Source organism: Thunnus albacares, chromosome 7 (assembly GCF_914725855.1).
Source record: "Thunnus albacares chromosome 7, fThuAlb1.1, whole genome shotgun sequence".
NCBI classification, from domain to species: Eukaryota; Metazoa; Chordata; class Actinopteri; order Scombriformes; family Scombridae; genus Thunnus; species Thunnus albacares.
In genome coordinates this window covers 4946145-4952129 of record NC_058112.1, presented here as the reverse complement: position 1 = coordinate 4952129, position 5985 = coordinate 4946145, and positions in this window count along the sequence as shown.

The following is a 5985-nucleotide window of genomic DNA, read 5'->3' as shown; positions in this document are numbered from 1 at the left end:
TCTGCTTGGTTATTTGTTCTTGGTCATTTTTATGTTTGTAACACAAGATATCAAACGGCTATATTGAAGAGAATGAACCACTCTACTCATGAGTCCTTCACTTAGGTAACATTTTCTATGATTTAAAGTTACAATGGGGAGATTAATCCACTAAGGTGAAGTTAATTAACATGGTGATTTCATTTAGAGCTGAATTTTGGTGAACTTTGACACGTAAACTTGTGCGGTTGACCAACTGCGAACCGTCTTGACAGTGAGGGAATGGAGAAAACCGACAAGTCCAAGATAGTGGAAGCTATCACATTAGCTGTGTCACATGATCCTCAAGAAGTAATACGAGTAAGCCGCCAGCACCACTTCTTTCACAAGATGAATTTTGCTGTTCCACTTTGTCATGTGGCCAAATACTGCCGCGGTGTCATTCTTGACACAACCACCAGATGGTGCCAAATTAGGAATTTTCAAATCCGAAACTTGGTGTCTGTAATAGTATGATTTCTTCCTTCTACAAAGTTTTTTTTATCATGCACAGACATGATAATCTGTTGTTATAATACAGCAACTGAAATGGATTTTTTTTGTTTTTCCCATGCGGATGAAGAGGCAATCCATGTGTTATTCCAATAATCTCAGAAAATGATGTCTTATCTTTGAGTTTGAACACATCTCCCATCACCAAAAACTAGAAAAACCACTGATGTGAGTGGTTATATAATCAAGAAACACCTAGAGCTGTTTCAGTGTGTTTAGAATATGGCAGTAAAATGTCATCAATAGATCAGAATCAGTATTGTGCTTACAATTTTAATCTTTATTTCTCTTGCAATGTCTTGCAAAGTTGCTCATCATTGTACTGTTGACATCACAAAGATGTTATGGTCTTTAAGATCACTAAAACCTGCCAAAACATTTGGCGACAGTCACCAAAAAGCTGAAAAGGAAAAGTGGAGATTAAACTTGTGATATGAGCTAATTCCTTTTCATTCTGCAGGTTACTAAAATGCATTTCGTCTTTTACCTTGACAGACTGTTGAGAAGGAATAATTGCATTCCTTTCTGTAGAGTAATTATAGATTGAATGGACTAATTCCATTTCACTCATGGGTTTAGTATTGGTTATGGGCTGAATTCAGTGATGCAGGTTGATTTCATCAGAGGTGATGTGCGTCGGTGTGCTAGGAGGTCTGAGCTTTGGCTCCTTATCCGAGCCTAATAGGCCAGATCAGCCTGTGAATCTGTCACCCGTCCTCTTGGATGACGGCCCCACTGGAGAACTAATCTCCCTCTGAACCTTGGGAAACTGGGAAATGACCCCGGAGCCAGCTAGCTGTGCTAACAAGATTTGGGAAAGCTGGTGGTGAGTGGAGGTCACATGCCCTCTTTCCCTCCACGGTTCCCAGATGCCAGGACTTCCTGTCGGGCCAATCAGGTTGCCTGCTCTCATCCTGGACAGGCAGTTGAAAGAGACACCGTGGCGGCTCAGAGTTGAACCTTCAACCCCCCCTCAGATTCACCCGTTCCTCCTTCATCATACGCCCTACCAGCCTGTACCTCTCCCCGTCCACGTCTGTGTCAGCATGAGAGGCTGGGTAACATCTACACTCCTGCTGCCCCTCTTGACAAAATCAAAAAAGACTTGGAACTCAACTTAAACTTTAACACTCGTGACTTCACTTGGACTTTAGCCTTTTGACTTGGATGACTTGGTATCCTGCCCATACCGTAAGATAGAAAATTGAGTTATAAAATATGTGTGGCATATCAGTACTTCGTACTCTACAGACATACTCCTCAATCAATCTGAAAGCAACTGATGATGTTGTATGAGCAGGGTTAGCATGCTAACAATTAGCACCAAACACAAAGTACAGCTGAGGCTGATGGGAATTTCATTAGTTTTGCAGGTATTTGGTTATAACCCAAAGAATTGGTGACATTAATGGTGCTACATGAAATGTCAGAGGATCACCAAAGTTATTACAATTTATCATGTGGAGGACGTGAATGTGTGCATCAAATTCTATGACAATCCATCCAATAGTTGTGAAAACATTTCACTCAAAACCAAAGGTGCCAACTTCATGGTGGTGCAAGGTGAAAAGTCAGTGGATTGCCAAAGTCTAGGATTTGTCCTCTGGGCACCATTGATATCTGTATCACGTTTCATGGTAATCCATCCAATAGTTGTTCAGATATATTAGCCTGGACCAAAGTGGACCAACTGACCAACATTGCCATCCCTAGAGTCATGCCTAATAAAAAGCATTCATTATCTCTGTAGATTTAGTATACTAACTGTTACGAAGACAAATTTTAGGACTTAAACTTGACTTGTTTTCTTGCAAAAATGTATTTGTCCCACCTACTCATTGACATCTGTCAGGCCTGCAACACCAAGCAGTGAAAGAGCCTCTTATCCATTATCTCCATTCCCCATCCTGGTGGGTGGCTTGTTCATATTCAAAGAAAATTTGTGAGATCAGTTTGCTTTTCCTTAGTGTTCCTTTAAATAATAAATAGAGGAGTTATGCATGCAAATCAACAAATTACTTCATGCTTCATTCCATGTCTTACCTTTTTGGCTGGACCGCAGCGGGCCAGCCCTATAAATGTGAAAGTCTATCCCTGCCTGACTGACTGACGACTGACTAGGTGATGAAATTATGCCGCCACTTCCTGTGTGTGTTTGAAATGAAAAGCCCTCTAGCCACAATTTTGCACAATAACCATACACAGTCCAGCCATATACTAAGTTTTGACCTAGTCTTGTTGTAGAAAGGCTGGCTTTCACCTATGGGGTACAATCTGTTACTTCGTGACTGTACTGCAGGAAATTGATTTGTGTGGCTTTTTCTTTTTCATGGCGGGCAGTGAGGAGGCAGACAGGAAACAAGGGGAAAGAGGGATAGGTATGACATGCAACAAAGGTCCCTGGCTGGAATCAAACCTGGGACATCATTGTTATGTGACACGCACAGTTACCATTCAGCTACCAGGGCACTGCTTGTGTAGCTTTTTCATTTTCATCCGTGAAATTAAAGAAACTCAATTTCACAAGTGAAATAAAGTGACATTGGTGCATTTTTTTCATGAAGTCAAATAAAATGTTTTTGCACCAGCACACAATCCTGTGCATGAAATATATGAGTTGATGTGCTACTTCTATTGCACATTACTCAACTATTTAGAATTACCCTCACTGTTGAGTAATTCTGTTTTCTTCATGTTTACTTCTCCTTCCAGGCCAAACAAGCTATAGAGTGATGAGTCATGGACAAAAACAATCTTTCTTTGTGTAGACATCAAGAGACAGAGATGGAGAAACCTTTTAAAGAACAGGGAAGACGTGAGGGGGACAGCAAGGCGGTGTGTAAAGAGAAAAAAATGTTGTGCAACAGTATGTTGTTGTAACTCTTCTAATAGCAGGGAACACTAATGGAGAGGCCTCTGTTATTACTCTCTATTAATTGACCCTCTCACACCCTTTCCTCAGTCTTGTTTCGGTCTTGTTTGAAAGGAGCAATCCAGGTATTAAACACTTCCTCACCTGATCTACTTCACACCACTCTGCTCCATGTCAAATATAACCAACATTTAGAGCTTTTGTGGATTTAACATTTTCTTCACAGCCCAAAGCATAATCAGTCTGGTTTCACCCAATTACAAAGACACCCAGTCCCAATCAGATCTTTTATGTTTGTGTAAAAACAACCTTGTCCAGATGGCACTCTCCAGTTCTCTTCCGTCTGACTTTTTACTGCTTATACCTTTCCAACTCCTCCTCAACGCCAACTTCCTCTAATTCTAATCTCTTGCTTTGTCTCTGCCTCTCAGATTCTGGCTCTTATACATCTCTCTCTTTTAAGTAAAGGTCAGACTTTTTGGCTGAGTATCTTACACATCCTCATCTCAGATGTTCCTTTACTCTGTTTTATCCTCCATGCCTGAAACTTTCCCATTGCTGTTCCCCACATTTTCTTCTCCCTCACTTATTGACATCACCAGATTTGACAGTGAGCCAGGCAACCCACCCACCCACTTAGACACACACAGACAGACACACACAGTTTCTCTTGGTGCTGTGAGAATATATATGCAGGATAATGAAAAAGAAATACATTATCCAAAAATATTTTTAGGATATTTAGGTGCCAGGATCAGACATCCATTGCATCATTTTCATAATATAAACAAACAAACAAAATATTACATACTAAACAAGTAAAATAGTAAAGACATTTTATTCTAAGCAGATTTGGCTTGTAAAATGAATGAGCAAGCATAACCTGGAGAGACAGCACAAATTTTCACTGGCACTTTGCTCATTTTTGTATAAATTAAAACTAGAATGATATAAAAGATGACACATCATAAAAAAAATCTTCACAAATAGGCGTTAAGTATATAAAATGTTCACTCTACACCCTTAAAGTAAGTATTCTTAAGTATGATTTACAATGTCAGGTGCCCAACATTTAAATGATGACTAATAATTTAAATTATCATTAATAATGAGACTCTCACATTCAAAATGACTGAGCAAGTCTGCAAACTGCAGTGAAAAACTCAGCTCACAGAGATGGTGGCCCATTAGCTAAAGTGTAAATACCTGCCTAGGTTGCCAAAAAGAACTCCATCTCGCAAACTTCATTCTAATCACGTCATCAGACTAAGGTGTTTTTGGTCGACTCCGGAACTTAAAAAGAACCGCTGTGTTTGCAGCAGTCATGAAGCAGAAATATAGCTTCTGATTTTGTTGTTTGGCTATTAGCTGCACAAAGTGTAGAGGCTGTTGGACCTTTTTAAAAAAGGCTCCTTGTGTGAGGTAGGATTACTTTTCTTTATTTTGGCATATATTACTGCAATAACCTGGTTTGTTTGTTGACATGTTACCTTCCCTTTTCAGGGTGTTCTTGCTCTCACTGTTAGCCTTGGGGCAGCATGCAAAGGGTAAGCTTTAATGCTACACAAACTGCAGTTCCACTTAACAACTCAGCAACTATACTGACCATTAAAGTGTCTTCTCCTTCTAGCAATTGAATACAGAAGTCAAGGCTCTAGCAGCATTAAACCTCATTTTGAGCTGGCCAGGGATCTCTCAAGAAGCCACAAATCTGCTTTAGCTTCTTCCAGGTTCTGGATCGTTATGGACCCAGTTACACTGAAATTGGGTCATCTGAGAGCCTGAAAACCCTTTGTTTCACCTAGTGCTGGAGGTTATTGTGGTTCATATAGTAGGCAAGTAAATGGTTATAGTCCGGAGGGAAGTCTTTCTAGTTACAGGTCTGGCCTACTGATGGCTCAAAAACCCAAACAGACCCCACAGCAGCCATATTATCAAATTAACCCAAATACAAATGGTGTCTCCCAGACCAAAGCTGGCATGTGGGATTTTGCTTTACCACTGACTGGAAACAGGTTTGAGTCTGGAATTGTTTCAAGCTATGGAATTGAGATGCATTCTGCCAAACCCTAGTAGCCCAGCTACGTTATGACCCAAAGCAAAGCTGGCATGTGGGATTTTGACTCAAACTCCCAAATGAATGTCAATCTCAGAAATTCTAGACTAATTCCAAGGGCACCAGTGTATCACCCACGTTGGCAGCAGCAAGTGCCTGTGTACAACAGACTTTGTCAACCTTGGGAAGGGTCTTAAACTAGCTGCAAGCAGGTAGCTAAAACTTATATTGACTTGTTCTGTTTGTCTTCATGTGCAGGTAAACTGTAAGATTCTTTCTGGAGTTTAAGGGTAAAAAAATTGGTCATATAGGAATACCATTTTCAAACTTTGTATTGATTTGCAGTGATCCTTCCCTCTAAGGGGACAAGTGGATCCAAACCATGCCGGCAAAATGCCCCCAAAGCATAACAGAGCCACCAGATCCCCTCATTGTAGGGATCAAGCATTCAGACTTGTACCAGTTTTTCCTTTAATTTGTTACCCTTCTGTGTGTATATATATAATTACTCCTGAAGCAGATTAAT